Genomic DNA, 19,689 nt, shown 5'->3' with positions numbered 1-19,689 from the left:
CACACACACACACACACACACACACACACACACACACACACAACACACAACACACCATTATGACTGGCTCATTCATAGCCTCTACTAATATAGACTATGTATGTGTGTCCCTCCAAAGTAGTTCATATGGTGACACCTAATTCCCAGTGTGACATTGGAGGTAGGGTCCTTAGAAGCTGTTTAGGAATGGAATAAACTGTCCTTTAGAAAGAGATTGTAGAGGATGTCTTTGTCCCTTTCCCATGCTGCAGTGCCTCACCAAATATAGGAGCTCCTAGTGATATGATCTTGGACTTCCCACCATCAAACACCATCATAATTACATTTTTGTTGTTTATAAGCCACCTGGTCTGTAGTTTTGTTACAGCAGCCAAAAGAACTAAAACAATAAACTACCTCTGAGAGACTCACAAATTCTGTCACAAACAATCAGATTTGAACATACAGGAAAATACGTAATTTTCTTTTTCAGGAGGGAATGGCAGGAATCAGGGCCACCCATATGAATTGGAAGGAAGCAGGCCTGCAGAGCATACTCCCATTTAATTCACCATCTGGCCCTACAAACGATATATGGAGATGACGAAGACTGACAGAAGATTATGGCAAGCTCACCCTATTAGTAGGTCAAAATGCAGCTGCTGTGCCAGATGTTGGGTATTTTCTAGAGCAGATTCATACAGCCTCGGGTATTTGTATGCATCATTGATTCTGGTGAATCTGTTAATTTTTTTTTATTCCAACCATAAGAATGGATCTGAACCAGTTGGCAGTTTCACGAAACATAGAAGAGGGCACATTTGCAGTTGGGTCCTAGTACTTTCCTAATGGTGCTCCTGCTGCCTCTCATGAAATAGCCAGGAGAGACCTAGATCTTCCAGACATCTTGCAGAGTGTCACATTGGCCCATTACATCAATGACATTTTTTTTTCTTACTTGGACAGAATAAACAAATCACAGCATAGCTGTCTAAGAGCTTAAAGCACTGACATGTACTTTCATGCTGGAGGTTTGGAGGAACATGCAAAAGAAAGGTAACTGGGAATGCTGGTATATGCCTTTCATCCTAACACTTGGAAAGCAGAGGCAGACAGATCTCTGTGAGTTCCAGGACAGCCAGGACTACGTAGAGAGACTTGGTCTCATGAGAAAGAACTTAGCTTTCATCTTCCACACTGGAAAGATAATGACAAAAAACATTACCACCTAGAAATAAAATCACCATATTTAGCTAAAATGCCAAAGAATCAACCAGAAGTTGACAGTGATTGTCATGGACAATGGGAATTCTTGTCAAAAATATCTTGGTCCTTTCTATCATATATGCATATAATGTTAAATAGAGGGGAAAAACAACTTTGTAAACAGAAAAAGAAAAAAGAAAGGAAGGAAGAGAGAGAGAGAGAGAGAGAGAGAGAGAAAGAAAGAAAGAAAGAAAGAAAGAAAGAAAGAAAGAAAGAAAGAAAGAAAGGAAAAACCCCCTGTACACGAATTGTTTTTGTATTTCACATCCTAGAAACATTCAGAGCAAATAGTCTCAGTTGGATGGCTATTTTAGGTTGAGGTGAATTCTTTCAACCTACTAGCTATAAACTAAAGGAAGACTCAGTAAGCTCTTGATCTTCATTAAGCATATTTAATAAATGCAACTAACTTCAAAACAGCCGAGTGATAACTCAACAGTTAGGAACACTGGCCATTCTTACAAAGAACCCAGGCTCAGTATCCACCAATCACTCTAGTCCCAGGGAATCCAGTGCCCCTTCTGACCTCTACAGGCCCCTGCAGACCCATGGTGCACATACATACACTCAAGCACACACATATGCACTTTATAAAATAGAAGCATACTTTTAAAATAGCTGATCAAATCACTCTCAAAGAACTAAATCTTAAGAAAAGGAATCACTTTGAAATATTAAAATCTCCTTGAAAGGCAAAATCTATTTGGCTTTAGAATTTTGATTTATTTTTAAGTCTCCAGTCCCAGTGTCAAGTGGGAGGTCCTCCCAGAGCTATGGAAGGAGTGCTCTGCCTTGTGTCTTGATGTTTGGTGACAAAGTAGTGGATAAATGTCCGGTAGGTGGGTGAGGTTGAGGGCGTTTCAGGAAGTCTCAGCAGCCTATTTATATTTCAGAGGAAAGAAGTCTTGTCTTTCAGTGTCATTAGGCTCCTCTTAACCTTTGGATCCATATAAAGAAATCCTACAGTTCAGTTTTAGCAATAGTATTTTTCTTTTCTGAGTAGAGTTTAATTAAGCACTAGGTATTTAAAGAGAAATTAAATTCTTATTTTCTTTTGACTCATGGCTTTCTGTGATCTTGTTTTTATTAAGTGGAATCTTTATTTCACTTTTGATGCAAAAAGTAATGTAACTATGGGGAACTCTGTTTAGATTTTAGATTAGTAGATTTTAGATTTTTAAATTTTTTTAATATAACATCCTTCCTTGCCTTTTGGAAAATTCTAGGTCCACCTTTATGGGTTAATTCTATCATGGATAGTGTGTTGGTCATCTTGACATATTTTCCTTTAAGGTCAGATATCTTGAAATTAGGTTTTATGTAAGCCTTGGTGTGAAACCACCCCCAAATGTGTGGCCTATTATTACAGCAAATTCCTCTGCATTCTGTAGTTTGTGGCATGCTTCTGCTTGTCTTAATTGGGTTCCTTTGGACAATTAGAAGTGAAGTTAGAAAACTCAGTGGTCTCTCCACTTTAGAAAGCTAGATCTAGCTTCCTACAGTGATAAATAGTGGCAGGATGCAAGGGCAAATCCCAGAGTACATAGAGCCTCTTCCTGTACATATAAAAGAATCATTGTCAATGCCCATGACAAATACAATTGTCAAACCAGGAGTCAGCATGGGTAAGGACTACACAAGGATTGGGGCTGTCAATCCTCCAGGTTATTAATATTACTGTGAGTGCTGGTCTTTCCATGATTATCAACACAATGTAAGTTGTAAATGTATCTTGTGTTTGCCTGATGTAACTGTCCTCTCAAAGACTTACTGTTGAATAAATTCACCCTTTCTAGCTCTTTCTGAATTCTGGCTGGCTGGTTCAACTCAGCTGTTCTGGCTCAAACTCCTCTTCCAAGCTGACTGATTCAAACTTACTTCTCTCACTTTCTGACTGAATTGTTCTGCTCGGCCTCAAACTAATTCTAACAATCTGTTCTAATCTTCTGGTTCCTTCTCATTCTGTCTTTACCTGGGGTCTAGCTTGTTCTCTTTGCAACCTGTCTGTCAAACTCTCCTGGTAAAAACTTTCTCAGGGTTTCTCTGTATAGCCCTGGTTGTCCTGGAACTCACTCTGTAGACCAGGCTGGCTTTGAACTCAGAAATCTGCCTGCCTCTGCCTTCCTAGTGCTGGGATTAAAGGTGTGTGCCACCACTGCCTGTTGAACCTAGGGCTTTAATCATGTATTCTACCACGCTTAGCCCCATTTCATTTTTTTTGAAAGATTTATTTTATTTATATGACTACACTGTAGTTGTCTTCAGACATCCCAGAAGAGGGCATCAGATATTATAGATGGTTGTGAGCCACCATAAGGTTGCTGGGAATTGAACTCAGGACTTCTGGAAGAGCAGTCAGTGGTCTTAACAGCTGAGCCATCTCTCCAGCCCCTCATTTTCATTGTTAATCACAGGCAATTCAGCATTCAACTATTTTCCCTTTAAAAAATGCATTGTGTGTTGTGCCAGGGAAATGTTAGTGATCCCAAACACACACACAGGAGCCAATCTCATAGCAGGGTCTTTATTCTATTCAAGCTAGTTCCAGGCCCTTCCAACGTACCGCTGTCACACAGGACGGTTCTGGTGGTGGGGGAGCCCCAAATGTCTATCAAGAGCACCCGATTACTCTTTCAAAGGTCCTGAATTCAAATCAACCACATGGTGGCTCACAACCATCTGTAACGAGATCTGACTTCCTCTTCTGGAGTGTCTGAAGACAGCTACAGTGTAATAAATAAACAAATCTTTAAAAAAAAAAAAAAAGTAAGCAGCAAGCAGGGAGTACGTGTACAAGCACCTAATTGGAAAGCTCCCGTGGCCTATAACATAATAAGTGGTGGGAGTCACATCATAAATGTAACTTCTGCTTCCCTCTGCGTTGGTGGTCGTTGGGACGGGGTTTGGCTTGTAACCTGGGGTGCCTCGAACTCAGAAATCTGCCTGCCTCTGCCTCCCAAGTGCTAGGATTAAAGGCGTGTGCCACCATGCCCAGCTGGGGCTGAGAGTTCTACATCTTCATCTCTGAAGGCTACTAGCAGAATACTTTCTGGCAGCTAGGTTGAGGGTATTTAAGCCCACACCCATAGTGACACAACTACTCCAAGACCACACTTCTCAATAATGACAGCCTGGTCTACAGAGTGAGTTCCAGGACAGTCAGAGCTACACAGAGAAACCCTGTCTCTAAAAAAAAAAAAAAAAAAAAAAACAAAAAAGCCACTCCCAGCTGAGTGGTGGTGGTGCATGCCTTTAATCCAGCACTTGGGAGGCAGAGACGGGCGGATTTCTGAGTTCAAGGCCAGCCTGGTCTACAAAGTGAGTTTCAGGACAGCCAGGGCTACACAGAGAAACCCTGTCATGAAAAACCAATAAATCAATCAATCAATCAATAAATAAAGCCGCTCCCTGGTTCAAGCATATACAAATCATCATATTAATTAACATTTATTCTTTCTTGTTTGTTATTCTGTATAGTAGCCTTGACTGTTCTGGAACTATCTCTGTAGACCAGGCTGGCCTCAGACTCAGAAATCTGCCTGTCATTGCACCCCAAGTGTGGGATTTAGGTTTTTTTGTTTGTTTGTTTGTTTTTGTTTTTTGTGCACTAATGTATTTTTTAATTGAATATTTTCTTTATTTACGTTTCAAATGTTTTCCCCTTTTCAGGTCTCCCCTTTGGAAACTCCCTATCCCATCTCCCTTCCCCCAGCATCTATGAGTGTGCTCCCCTACCCACCCTCACACTTCTGTCTTCCCACCCTGGCATTCCCCTACAATGGGGCATTGAACACCCTCAGGCCCAAGGGCCTCTCCTCCCACTGATGTCCAACAAGGCCATCCTCTGCCACATATGCAGTCAGAGCCATGGGTCCCTCCATGTGTACTCTTTGGTAGGTGGTCCAGGCCCCAGGAGCTCTGGGGGATCTGGAGTCTGGCCTATTCTTTGTTTGTTTGTTTGTTTTTGTTTTGTTTTGTTTTTTTCAAGACAGGGTTTCTCTGTATAGATCTGGTTGTCCTGGAACTCACTCTGTAGACCAGGCTGGCCTGGAACTCGGAAATCCACCTGCCTCTGCCTCACAAGTGCATGCGCCACTACGCCTGGCTATCCTATTCTTAAAAGCTTACTTTTACAATAGATTTTTCTCTTTTATTTTTATTTTTTTATTTTATGTGTATAAGTAATTTGTCTGCATACATGTCTGTGTACCAGTTTGGTGCCCACTGATGGCAGTAGAGAGCGTTGGATCCTTTAGAACTGAAGCTACAAGTGGTTGTGGGCTGACATGTTGGTGTGGGAATCAAGCTTGAGCTCTCTGGAAGATCAGCCATTGTGCTTAACCACTAAGCCCTTTCTCCAGCCTCAGATTGTCTTTCTTTCTTTTTTTTTTTTGGTTTTTGGAGACAGGGTTTCTCTGGGTAGTCCTGGCTGTCCTGGAACTCACTCTGTAGACCAGGCTGGCCTCGAACTCAGAAATCTGCCTGCCTCTGCCTCCCAAGTGCTGAGATTAAAGGCATGTGCCACCACGCCCGGCTCAGATTGTCTTTCTAATGTCACTAAACTTAACTACTTCATCTAAAATTCTGAGATTTGGATTTATAAAATTTAGACCAAAAGTAATAGAAATAGGCCCACCCCCATCTATCAAAAATAAAAAAGATTATTCTGATTTTAAAAACAGGGTCTTTGAGATCAAGGTAAGACCATTTTGCCTGCTTAGGAGGTGTATGTGCTGGAATAAAGTCATTTTATTATTACACCCTAACTTTTGTATTTATGTTATTTTTTTTAACACATTGCTTTCTTTGTTAAAAGTATGCTGAAAACCACAATGATTTGTTAAATTTAATCCACAACAATCACTTCATATTTATTGATTTATCACAATATTTATTGAAATTTAGATAAAAGCTACAACTTTAAGTTTTCACACAATATTTTTATGTGTTCATTATTTTGAATGGACATCTTAAATTAATTTGCTTTTATGCCTTTATCTATGGAAGATTTATGTTTTCAATTAAGGATTTTATTTGGCTGCTTCTAAATGGTTATTTTTGAGATCTTGAAGCATTCAAATACATCTTTAAGCTCAATTCATTTCCAAAACATTTGCATAAATTGCATAGCTTTGAGATCATACTGTTTCAATTATTTGTCTGTAAAAGTAGTTTACTCACTTATGTTAAAATTTGCCTATAATTGTGATCTTTGAAATTTCCCATCAGTTTGCAACAGAATACACAATAACTTCCGTTATCTCTTGATTGCTCTTTACTGTCTTTCAGTCAGTTGACACAGAAAGGGCAAGCAAGGGAGGCCAACTACTCAAGTTTACTGAAAGGCTTTGGGCTGGACTTCTTTATTTTTTATCATTTTTTTAATGTGTGGATATGTTGCCTGCGTGTGTGTAAGGGCAACACATGTGTGCCTGGTATTCTTGGAGGCCAGAAAAGAGAGTCTGATCCCCTAGACCTGGAGCTAAGATGATTGAGAGCCACCATGAGGTTCTGAGAACTGAACCCAGGTCCCCTGAAAGAACAGCAAGTGCTCTTAAACCCTGGGCCAGCTCTCCAGTCTTGGGCTGAGTTTTAAAATTCCAGATCTCTTAGCAAATGCTTATTGTTCCTTATACATTAGAAACTCCAACCCACTGAGACTTCTTGGTGTGTCCTCTTGCCTGAGATGCTTGTACATGCATATCTAAGATTGTCCCAAATTACTTGTCATAAACTAATTTCTAATATTTATAAATTGGCAAATATGTATACATTAGTTTATATGTTTTAACTCCTTTAGAAACATTTATTTTTATATGTATGAGTTTTTGCATGTATGTGTATATATACTATATATATATATATACCCATAAAGGCCAAAAAAGGGCTTCAAATGCCCTGGAACCAGGGTTACAGATGGTTGTGAGCTGCCATGTGGGTGCTGGGAATTGAACCTACGGAAGATCAGTCAGCTCTTCAACTGCTGAGCCATCTCTCTGGGCACGTGACAGTGCTTGTTTACCCAGGGATAATGGCTAATCTCTAATGTTGATTTGTTTGGACTAAAGAAGCCTAGGTTAGTGAAGGACGTTTCTGGGCGAATCTCTGAGGGTGTTTTCTGTGATGACTGACATGTGGGGTAGCAGCTGAGGGGAGGAGAACCACCCCTCAATGTGGGCAGCACCATCCGATCGATGGTCTGGGGTTACAGATAAAACAACAGCCAGAGGGAAGAAGTCTGCTGGAGTGGATTTGCTCTGAGACTCTGCTCCCGGCCACTGTGAGGCAAGCGTCTGCCATGTCTCCACTGTGGAGGCATTCTGCTTCAGCTCAGGTCCAAAAGAATGGAATCAAGCAGCCAGAGACTAGAATCAGTGACACTGCAGCCCACTGGAACTCTTCCTGTCCCACACTGTTTCTCTCGGGCACTTGTCTGCTACTCCGGGGAAAGTCTCTTTTGAAAGGAACTTTCACCAAGTGAAAGGCTGGCTAGTGAACCAGGCAGAAGTGTGTTCTTAGCTTTAGGCCTTTTCATTATGAACAACAAACTTTCTGAATTCTCATGCTCAAAATCCCCCTGGAGTGGACAGGGACGGCTGGCAGTGGGATTCTGGAAGAAGTCAGAACAGTTGCCTGGCTGGAACTGGGTTTTGTGTTTTTTTTTTGTTTGTTTGTTTTGGTTTGGTTTGGTTTTGGTTTTTTCGAGACAGAGTTTCTCTTGCAAGACTTTCGTGGGGAGCCCTCCCCACTTTATTCTCGAGAAGGTGATGCCCAAAACCCACGAATAAACCATCTTGATATAAAAAACACGAGGTAGTTTAATGGCGGAGCTCCGGGCCGATGCGTACCTCACGCAAGAGGTAGAGGCACCGACCATGAGGCTGGAAAGCTAGGGGTTTTTTTTTTGGGGGGGGGGGTCGGGGCTAGCAAGAATTGGCGCGGTTACACTTGATTAGTCCGTTTGAATGCCAACACATTTGCAGAGTGGTACATGTAAATTAGCACAACACCTGGTTAACATGACTCCAAACTATGTCAGGAACCTGAGGGGCGGGTCAGAGGAACTTTTGGTCCAGTCCCAGGAATGTTCCAACAATGGCCTGCCTGGGCGTGCCCAGGCTTGTCTCACTGTGCTCTCCGCCTCAGGCTTCCAAGCTTACAAACAACTAACAACTATTTCTTTGGACATAAGTTGCATGAATCCCAGGCCTTAAATTTCATTTTAAATTTCATTTCCCTTCACTCTGTGCAGTCCTGGCTGTCCTAGAACTCACTCTGTAGACCAGGCTGACCTCGAACTCAGAAATCCACCCGCCTCTGCCTCACAAGTGCTGGGATTAAAGGCGTGTACCACCACTGCCCGGCATGGAACTGGTTTTGATCTATTTCTTTGGATCTTCGCACAGTCCTGTGTGCTTACATCCCGATTTGTGTAAGGAAGTGTGGCAGATGGGAGAAACTCTCTCTCTCCATTAAGCACTAATCAAAAGCAGTGGAAACCGTTATTAAAAGTGATAGGTTCTCTCCTGTCCACGGGATATGTCCTTCTAGCTGGGCTGCCTTGTTCACTTCAGTGAGAGAGAAAGCACCTAGCTTCGCAGAGACTTGAAGTGCCAGGGTTGGGGGATACCCAGGGGACCCCCCAACCCCCTTCTCTGAAGGAGAGGGGGATCGAAAATGGATAGTGGGAGGGAGTGACCAGGAGGCAGTCAGTGAACAGGATGTAAAGTGAGTAAATTTAAAAATTTAAATTAAGGGGCTGGAGAGATGGCTTAGTGGTTAAGAGCACCGACTGCTCTTCCAAAGGTCCTGAGTTCAAATCCCAGCAACCACATGGTGGCTCACAACCATCTTAACAAGATCTGACACCCTCTTAGACCTAAGTATGTTACAGCTCTCGAGTAGACGGTTTGCTTCAAAGGCCTTTGTGAACTCTAGATGACATTGCAACCATCATCACACAGGCCAAAAGAGACGAATTTTCCCTGGAGTAGCAGACAAGCTTCTGTGATGAGTGTGAGGAGGCATGGCTACAACTGGAATAAAACCAAACCTCAGTTTACCTGTGAGGTATGCTGTGATTGGTCCAAACAGCTCCCCTGGGACCATACCGGCAGTCTACCCAGGCTTACTCAGGGAGTTAGCAGGTGGACTCCCTCTGGTATTGAAATATTGGGTCCTCCGTGTGCACACACCCCCCAGCAAAAATAATCAGTGCTACCCCCACCCCATGATGATCTTGAAACAGAAAGCAAGCATCATGAGATGTTAGGCCGAGCTACAGACATGGCGGCGTAGCTGGCTGCCCACCAGTTGAAGAAGCCGCAGATGAACAGTTTGAGACCTCTAAGATGGGAGACAGCAGAAGTAAGAGATAACAAGAGAAGTCAGACAGCAGAGGCTAAAGAATAAATGGTGCAGAGAAGAGAAATTACAAGCCTTGGTTGCTAGAACTCTAGAGAGCTGTCACATCTTCAGCAGCAATGGTCTAGACCAGTAATTCTCAACCTTCCTAATGCTGTGACCCTTTAATATATTTCCTCATGTGTGGTGACCCCCCCCCACCATAAAATTACTATGTTGCTACTTCATAACTGTAATTTTGCTACTGTTATGATCGTAATGCAAATATCTGATATACAGAGAATCTGATATGTGACCCCTATGAAAGGCTCATTCAACCTCCAAAAGTGTCGTGACCCACAGGTTGAGAATCACTCAGACCAGTACCTCTAACACTGGCCAGTGATTAGGGCTGAGGAATCCCCAAAGCAGCTGAAGTCAATGGCTGAGGAGTCTCAGCTTCCTACACAAGAGCTGTAACACACATAGGTCTAAGGCTCTGAGGGCACTGGATCTAGATAAGAGCTGGACCATTTGAGGAACTAAAAGACACTGGCACTAGAAGCTTGCATGACAGCATTAACATTGGAAAGCACCACCTGCAGCTGTTCTTGCCACCACTAACTGCCATCAAGAGCTGAGGGATCGAGCCGGGCACGGTGGCGCACACCTTTAATCCTAGCACTCGGGAGGCAGAAGCAGGTGGATTTCTGAGTTCGAGGCCAGCCTGGTCTACAAAGTGAATTCCAGGACAGCCAGGGCTATACAGAGAAACCCTGTCTCGGAAAAAACAAAACAACAACAACAACAACAACAAAGCTGAGGGATCTGTGGTGGTTTGAATGCTAGGCCAATAGGGAGTGACACTATTAGGACCTGTGGCCTTTTTGGAGTAGGTGTGGCCTTGTTGGAGAAAGTGTATCACTGTGGAAGTGGGCTTTAAGGTCTCTCATATGTTCAGGCTACTCCCAGTGTGGCACACAGTCTCCTTCTGTTGCGAATGGATCAAGATGTAGAACTCTCAGCTACCTCTTCAGCACCTTGTCTGCCTGCATGCCACCATGTTTTCTGCCGTGACAGTAATGGACGAAACCTCTGAGCTGTTAGCCAGTCCCAATGAAATGTTTTCCTTTAGGACTTGCAGTGCAGAGGCCCCCACCAACTCCCCACCATATGTGCAGCATGGTGTGTATGTACTATGAGGAGAGGTGAGACTTGAGACAGGAGGGTGGAAACAGCCTTATAGTGTGAGTAGCCTGTGCTGCCATTTGAGGTCATGGTGATGTCCCAGGCAGTGCTGCTGCCTCCAAGGGCCACGTCTGAGTCCGTGCCCTGCGGCAGCAGAGGTCTGTGTCCATGTCTGTGACCCATGTCACCACTACCCATGTCACTAGTCTGGGCTGCCTCCTGGGGCCATACTGATATCAAAGGACTGTGCAGAGCTGGCCTACGCCTCATTGTTGTAGCACTTGGTAGAGCTGTAGAGAGGGCATGAACACGGGACAGCTGTCCCTGTCCCCTGCCTGGGCAGCATAGGAGAACTGACCCTGTTAGCATGGCTTTGGGAGGGCTGGCCCCAGCCCTTCACCTGGGCAGTGTGGTAGAGCTGGCCCTGGTGATGTGGGTGTGGAACTGAGTATAGGACAGTCAGCCTGAGGGCATGAGAGCAGGAGGGATGGCTCTGCCCCTTGCCACTTGTGGCTGTGGCACTTGGGTGAGCAGGATCTGCCTGAGGGAGTGCTGGAGTCCTGGCTCTGGTGGTGTGGGTGTGGGAGAGCTGGCCCCTCCCCTCAACTGGGCAAAGCTGAAGAGCTGTCCCTGGCAGCACAGCGACAGGCACAGGAGAGCGAGTAGGCTGAGTAGCTTAGCTACCGTGCAGGGCCAGATCCAGGGCTTTGAGCTGGCCCATCCCAACATCCACCTCATCTGTGGACCTCTAGAGTACGGGAGGTACCAGTCCTACAGAACCAAAGGTGCAGTATCTTCATGACACAGGGCAACAACAGGATAATCCAAGAGGAGACTCCATGATGGTCCAAAGCTGATAGTGTTGCAGAAACCAGAGGCCTCAAACCAGACCATAGTAGGCCTACATACTATTTCTGTCTGGGTAGAGCAGAGGGTCCCAGCCACCTTATTATTAATGGATCCACTCTTATTGCATTCCCCTCTAAGTTTAAATGTCATTTCTTAAGCCTTTCTCACTTACAAATCAACCTGGCAGAGCTATAAGCAGAAGGCACAGAAGGCTGTTGATCTCCACGGAAGGTCATCAGCATGCAAAGGACCTTGGGGTTTGGTCAGCAACATCGGTGCTCTTTCTAGCTTTGCGTCTTTTAAACAAAACAACCCCATGTCAGGGGACCATAAAAGGTTGACATAAGCCAGGCTTCTCACAAAGCACTAGAATCTTCTGGGTGGTGTTTTATTTCTGGTCAGCATTTTAACAATTGCCAGAGAAAGACCATAAAATGTTGAGAAATAATACATCTGCATAGTCAAAATGCTCTCATAGAGGTAAAGCAGACCCAAGCCATAACAAAAAATCATAGCCTTGGTTCGGATTTGGCACTTGAGTATTTTAGTCTTCTATGTGAGCCTGAGATCACTGGACAGGAGCACACAGCCCTGTCTCTAAGCACTCCTCCCTCTTAGTGATTACCATCTTTCATGGGTCATTTTAAACAAACATACCGAAACGTTTAGGCAACACAAACTTAGCTCCAGTTTGCTTGCAAAGCTAGGATACCACAGAAGGGAGAAAATATGATAAAGCAAAAGGAGTTTCAGACATCTTCAAAGCTTATTCATAATGGACGGATCTCTATGCACTGTGGTAACTATGCACATTCCTGGTTGAGTAACCACACCCGACGGGTGTCTCCACACTCATGAAATGTCTGGGCAGCATGAATTGCATTCAGTAGGTTATTTAAAAAAAGACAGAGTATCTGGGATGAGTTAGGGGAGAAGTGGGTGTGTGTGATTAAAATACCTTGCATATATGTTTTAAATTCTCAAGGCCTCAATAAAACTATTATATTTTTAAAAATCCTTCTCCTAAGCCAAGGCCAAGCACACACCTTTCCTTGTCCTATACCTTTGCAGAGGTGGCGTTGTTCAGTCACCATGTGGTTGCTGGGATTTGAACTCCGAACCTTTGGAAGAGCAGTCAGTGCTCTTAACTGCTGAGCCATCTCGCCAGCCCTCAGTTGTTCTTGATATCTAGCAAGATAACTTCTACATCAGGGGCTGGTGAGATGGCTCAGTGGGTAAGAGCACCCGACTACTCTTCCGAAGGTCCGGAGTTCAAATCCCAGCAACCACATGGTGGCTCACAACCATCCGTAACAAGATCTGACTCCCTCTTCTGGAGTGTCTGAAGACAGCTACAGTGTACTTACATATAATAAATAAATAAATCTTTAAAAAAAAAAAAAAAGATAACTTCTACATCACAAAGCAGGCATCACAAAAGTCTTTGGGTCCTATCTTCACAGCATCCGCCTAGTTTTCACTTGACTTTCCCCATTTCCTATTCCCACTCTTATCCTTCCTCTCCACTGCCACAGGAGTCATCTTTTCAAACACACATCTGTACCCTGTACTGTTCTAACCCCTCTGTATGGCCACAGGCCCAAGTCCTAGGCTTAGTCCCATTTATTCGGTCCGGTGAACTACACTCCCCTTGTCTTCGTTTCTTTGTCTATGGCTATTACAAAATACGGGCTAAAGTACAGTGAAGGAGAAAAGGTATTTTTTAGCTCACCATTCAAGTCCGGCATCATCATGACAGGGGAGTCAAAGAAGCAGGAGCTTGAAGCAGTTGGTCACATTGCATCCGTATTTGGGAAACAGAGAGGGACAATTCAAGCTGACCTTTGGTGTATTTTCTCCTTTTTAAATACAGCTCAGAGAATGGTTCCATCCACAGTGGTCTTCCAAGATAATCCCCATAGGCACACCCAGAAGCCATTCTCCCAGGTGAGTTTAGATTCTCTTAGGTTGATGTCAATAAAAAGTATATCTCTCTTCCAGGGCTACTCTCCAAACAGACCAAACTGTTTGGCTTATGTTAATTTCTCCAATCCTCAGGGTCTCTCCATATGAACGTCTTTGCTCAGAACTGTTCCTTGGCTTCTTTTCTCCCAGTATTCTCTCCTCGGGTTACCCTCGAAGACTCTGTCTCCACGTAAGTAGCCAGTTCAATCTTCTTGTGAGCCTTTCTTGTCTATCTTTCCTTTGACTACATTTCAGCGTTGGTGGGCCACTGCTTTCTGGACTCACTGTTGGAAATCTGGAGGCCATCAGATTAATAAGAAAAAGCTGCCAGGAGGTGTGGCACAGGCCTTTAATCCCAGCACTCGGGAAGCAGAGGCAGGTGGATTTCCGAGTTCGAGGCCAGCCTGGTCTACAAAGTGAGTTCCAGGACAGCCAGGGCTATACAGAGAAACCCTGTCTTGAAAAACAAACAAACAAACAAAAAAGCTATTCTCTGAAGAAAATAATATTCCAGCAAAAGAAGGCCTCATTGAGAATGGGGTCATTCCAGCATCTTTACCTGGTCATTTCTCACTGTACTCAGCCCGAGCAGAGAGCTGTTGGGTTCTTTGTGTATAAATATCAAGGTCTCTTCTTTGTTGTTACTGTTGCTTATGTGGTTTGTAAATTTTCATTGTTTTCATTCATTATAAATGGAACTACGTCACATATGGAGAGTTTCATCCGAATAGGCTTTGTATGTTGGGTTTATTCCTCTCCCCCACACAATCCCCCTTCTTTTGTTCCATTTTGCCTAGACATAGGTGATTTCATGTATGTATACAAAAACCTAAGAATGATTATCTCCAGTTGCATCAATTATTCTGCAAACACCATCATTTCATTTCTCTTTGATGCTGAAAAAAAATCTATCATGCATATACACCACATCTTTATTACCCACTCCTCTATTATAGAACTGCTCGATTGGTTCCATAAATTAGCTATTGTGGATTGCTTCTCAATAAACATTGATATGTAATTGTCTCTGTGATATGTTGGTCTGAAGTCCTTTGGGTAACAAAGGAGTGGTATAGCTGGTTCACAAGGTAGATCTGATTTTAGCTTTTGAGAATCCTCCATACTGACTTCCATAGTGCCTAGAATAGTTTATATTCCCCCTAGCATCATCTATGACTTCGCTTTTGTCCACATCCTTGCCAGCATTTGGTCTAATTTTCTTTTTTGTTTGTTTGGTTTTTTTTTTTTGTTTTTTTTTAGATTTATTTATTATGTGTAAGTACACTGTAGCTGTCTTCAGACACTCCAGTAGAGGGCGTCAGATCTTGTTATGGGTGGTTGTGAGCCACCATGTGGTTGCTGGGATTTGAACTCTGGACCTTTGGAAGAGCAGTCGGGTGATCTTACCCACTGAGCCATCTCACCAGCCCTGGTCTAATTTTCTTAATGTCTGCTGTTTATATTTCTTGATTGCTAGTGGGGTTGAGTGTGTGTGTGTGTGTGTGTGTGTGTGTGTGTGTGTTGGCTGTTTCTGATTTATCATTTGAGAACCCTCTATTTTATTAGCCCATTTATCAATTAGGTTGTTTGGTTTATTTTTGTTTAGTTTTCTGAGTTCTTTGTATACTCAAGATGTTAATCCCCTCTCAGCAGAAAAGATTTCATCCCGTTCTATGGGCTGCATCTTTACTTGATTTTGTTCACTATACAGAGGCTTCCCCCCCCCACACACACACACACTTGGGAAAAGCTAGGTTTATTATCAATGTACCATCGATAGACATAAGACCCAACAGCCTCCTGCCCTAGCAAGGAAGTTGAAAAAACATTAACAAAAAGAGCATATGCTAGCTATGCTAAGGAGTCAGAAATCCTGTGACACGCCATCTCTGCTTTGGCACCCAAAAGAGAGTGCGAGACTCTTTAAGGCTTCCAAAGCTCAGGGAGTCCAGGGTCATTTTGGGTGGAGTCCTCAGGGTACAGCTTTGTAGAACCCGATGGGTACGGTGGAGTTTTCCCAACTCTTTTCCCATCTGTACATTAAACTAATTCCTAGGCCAGAGTCTGACCCAGAGCTTCTGATAACTGGAGACTGAAAAGGATGTTCCCTTGCCTCCGGCTCAGACGTGTAAGCCTCGGACAACTGCTGGAGCTCCGTCTCACCCCTTCGATGTAGGAACCACAGCCTAATGTCTTCTTTGGTCATTGTGAGTGAGTCAGCCGAGGCCTCCAGGGTCTCCTCATTGGGGTCGGGGTCTGTCTCAAAGTGCTGGATTAGTTCCAGGAACTGCTCAAGGGTGAACCCAGAGTTGCTATCCGTGGAAGACAGACTCGGAGTTGTCTCCGCTCCTTCTAGCATCGCTGCAGCTCACTTGAGTACCCTTCTTCAGTGTGTGCGGGGGCTTTTGGTATCATGAGCTTTCCTTCGTCACAGTTCTACGCAGAAAGCCCTCGCTTTAACTTGTCTGTTAAAATGTTTCCCTGACTCTTTCCTCTGGCAGCTTCAGCGTTTAAGGTCTTTATAGTTTGAAACTGGCTATGACGACACTCAAGAATTATTCTTCTTGCTCAAGATTGCTTTGATCATCCATGGTATTTTGTGCTTGCCATTGGAATTTTCATAGGGTTCTGTGTAGATTGCTTTGGGGAGTAAAGCCATTTTCACGATATCACATCTTCCAGTCGATGAACATAGGAGGCCTTCCAATCTTCTAATGCTTTCTTCAGCTACATTCTTTAGCATTTTGAAAAATTTTGAGGTACAGGTCTTTCACTTCTTGACTAAGAATACGCCAAGATTTTGTTTCCTTGTATGAGTGTAGAGGTTATATCTGTTTCCACCTCACAGTTCCATGTTCCCAGAAATAAAACTGCGACTCAAATACCTTAGCCATATAGCTAAACTCTATCCTGGCTAGATCATAACTTAGATAACCTAATTATTTTAACCTACATTCTGTCATGTGCTGGTTACCTGTGCTCAGGTACCATGCGTCTAACTCCTCACATCTTCCTGGTCATCTCCCACCTGGCTCTATCCCAGAAGTTTTTCTGCCTCCCAGGTATCCCACCTTCTAGTTCCTGAAGCCTAAGCCATAGGCCGTCCGATTTATTATCAGCAGGTGCTACATCCATACAGACATAAGATATTCCCTCTACAGATACGTTGTTGTCATTGTTGCAGTTGTGAATGGGATTGTTTCATAATTTCTTTCACAGCATGCTTGTTATTTGTGTATAGGGAGGTTGTGACATCAGTGCTGATTATCAGTCTGACAGGGTCTGGAATCACCTTGGAGACAAGCCTCCAGGCACACGTGAGAGGGACGATTTAGATGGGCTTAGCTTCCATACACGCCTGGGAGAGATTTTCTCAATTGGGATAATTGATGTGAGATACCCTACTCAAAAAGCCTGAGTCACTGGTGAAGTCCCTAGGCTTGGGCCCTGGGATGCATAAAAAGAGAAGGTACGCTCTGTACTCGTATCCATCCCTCTTTCCTTTCCTTTTCCTTCCTTCCTTCCTTCCTTCCTTCCTTCCTTCCTTCCTTCCTTCCTTCCTTCCTTCCTTCCTGCTTTCCTTCCTTTTTTCCTTGAGACAGAGTTTCTTTTTGAAGCCCTGGCTATTCTGGAATTGGCTCTGTAAACCAGGGTGGCCTCAGACTCACTCTGCCTGCCTCTTCCTTCTGAGTGCTGGGATTAAAGGCATGAGCCACCATTCCTGGCCCTCCCTTCTTTCTTACTATGGATGCAACTGGAGATGGTTTGACCTGCTGCCACCTTGATTTCCTAGCCATGATGGACTGTACTCTGGAACTGTGAGTCAAAATGAATCCTTCCTTCCTTAAGTTCCTTTTGTCAGGACATTTTACCACAGCAATGAGAAAGTTTAGCATGTCATTTTTATATCCCACCACTTTGTTTAGTGTTTTCTGGTGGAATTTTTTTTTATTGTTATCCCTTTTGTTTCTTTCTCTTGCCTTATTGCTCCAGCTAAGACTTTAAGTTCTATATTGAGTGAGAGTGGAGAACATGAGCACCCTTGTCTTGTTCATGATTCTAATGGAAATGCTGTAAGGTACTCCCAGCTAGAATAATGTTGGCTACAGGTTTTCTAGAAAAGTCTCTGTTATATTGAGATGTGTTCCTGGCCTTTATAGAGCTGTTTTTTCCCACTTTAAAACAGCATCTCATTGTCTGATTGATCTGGAACTTGCTATGCAGACCAGGTGAGGTTTGCGCTCACAGAGTCCCACTTGCCTTTGTCTACTCGGGGCTGGGGTTAAAGGTGTGTGCCACCATACCTGGAACTTCAGGGCTTTCGTATGAAGGGATGTTACATGTTCTCAAAATTTTTATTTCTGCCCTGAGTCCACTTATATAATGTATCACATCAGTTGATTTGGCTATGTTATTTGATCCTCTCATCTCTAGAATGAACCTAATTTAATCATAATGAATGATCTTTTTCACTGTTCTTGAATTCAGTTTACAAATATCTTATTGAAAATTTTTACAACTGTTTTAAAATTGTTTGCATGTGTGCACATGTGTATTCATGCCCCCCCTCTGTCTGTGTGTGTGTCTGTCTCTCTCTCTGTCTCTGTCTGTCTGTCTGTCTCTCTCTCTCTCTAGTTGTATTACTGTGGGTCTTCTTTCTTTTGCTGAGTTTGGCTAAGGTGTGTTGATCTTGTTTGTCCTTTCAAAGACTCAATGCTTGACTTTGATGATTCTTTATTTTTTTCCCATTTTAATTCTATTAATTTTGCTCTGACTTTCTTTCTTTCTTTTCTTTTTTCTTTTTTTTTTTTTTTTTCGAGACAGGGTTTCTCTGTATAGCCCTGGCTGTCCTGGAACTCACTTTGTAGACCAGGCTGGCCTCGAACTCAGAAATCCGCCTGCCTCTGTTCCTCCCGAGTGCTGGGATTAAAGGCGTGCATCACCATGACCGGCTTTCTCTGACTTTCTAATGTAAGCACTAAATTCACTAGAACCTATTGGTTTGTGTTTAAGTATTTATTTGACGCCAAGACTTTTTTTTTTCCCATTTCTTTTTTTTTCCCCCATAGGTATATAAACTATTTATTAACAGCAAAGGCCCAGAGCTTCATTTCTTCTTGCACACACCCACAGTGCGGTCCCTGCGGCCAGTGGTCTTGGTGTGCTGACCGTGGACACGAAGGCCCCAAAAGTGGCGCAGCCCCCTGTGGGCCCGAATCTTCTTCAGCCGCTCCAGGTCCTCGTGCAGCTTGTTGTCCAGACCGTTGGCCAGAACCTGGCTGTACTTCCCATCCTTCACATCCTTCTGTCTGTTCAGGAACCAGTCCGGAATCTTGTACTGTCGCGGGTTCTGCATGATGGTGATTACCCGCTCCACCTCCTCCTCCGTGAGCTCTCCAGCCCTCTTGGTGAGGTCAGTGTCTGCCTTCCTCAGCACCACGTGAGCGTATCTCCGCACCACGCCCTTAATGGCAGTGAAGGCGAAGGCTATTTTCCGCCGCCCATCGATGTTGGTGTTGAGTACTCGCAAGAACTTCTCGGGGATCACTAGAGACATGGCGGCGGCACAGATGGCGGCGTGCAGACCTCCGGTGGAAGAGAGCTTTTTTCCCATTTCTTACCTTCATTGATGACGACGTATTTATCGCTGTTTTACAGCAGTGAGCGAGTGTATCTTCTGTTGCTTCTCTTGCTGCTGGTTTCTAATTTTGTTCCATTTAGGTTGGATAGAATATAAGGAGTTATTTCAGTTTTCTTCTATTGGTCAAAACATTGCATTTTAACATATGACCTACTTTTGAGAAAGTTCCATGGGATACAGAGAAAATTGTGTGTTACTCAGCATCTGAGCTGAATGCTCTATGGATGTTTGTTAAGGCCATTTTACCTATGAAACCATTTAACTTAGATATCTATTTGCCTTTTTAAAGCAAGAAATTGGGACACTCCATTTATTGAGGGAAATGTGGTACTGAAATCACTCACTATAAAAATTGTTAATGCCGCCGGGCCTGGTGGCGCAGGCCTTTAATCCCAGCACTCGGGAGGCAGAGGCAGGCGGATTTCTGAGTTCGAGGCCAGCCTGGTCTACCAAGTGAG

At 43.7% G+C, this 19,689-nt stretch overlaps 1 pseudogene; it reads right to left on the bottom strand.

Annotated features, from left to right (window-relative positions):
* Window positions 1-18,697: 18,697 nt before the first annotated feature.
* Window positions 18,698-19,147, bottom strand: LOC110323760 (annotated as a pseudogene).
* Between the last annotated feature and the right edge of the window lie 542 nt (window positions 19,148-19,689).

The sequence above is a fragment of the Mus pahari genome, chromosome 6 (genome assembly GCF_900095145.1).
Source record: "Mus pahari chromosome 6, PAHARI_EIJ_v1.1, whole genome shotgun sequence".
NCBI lineage: Eukaryota > Metazoa > Chordata > Mammalia > Rodentia > Muridae > Mus > Mus pahari.
Note: the sequence above shows the minus strand (reverse complement) of the source record. Positions and strands in the feature narration are given on the sequence as shown.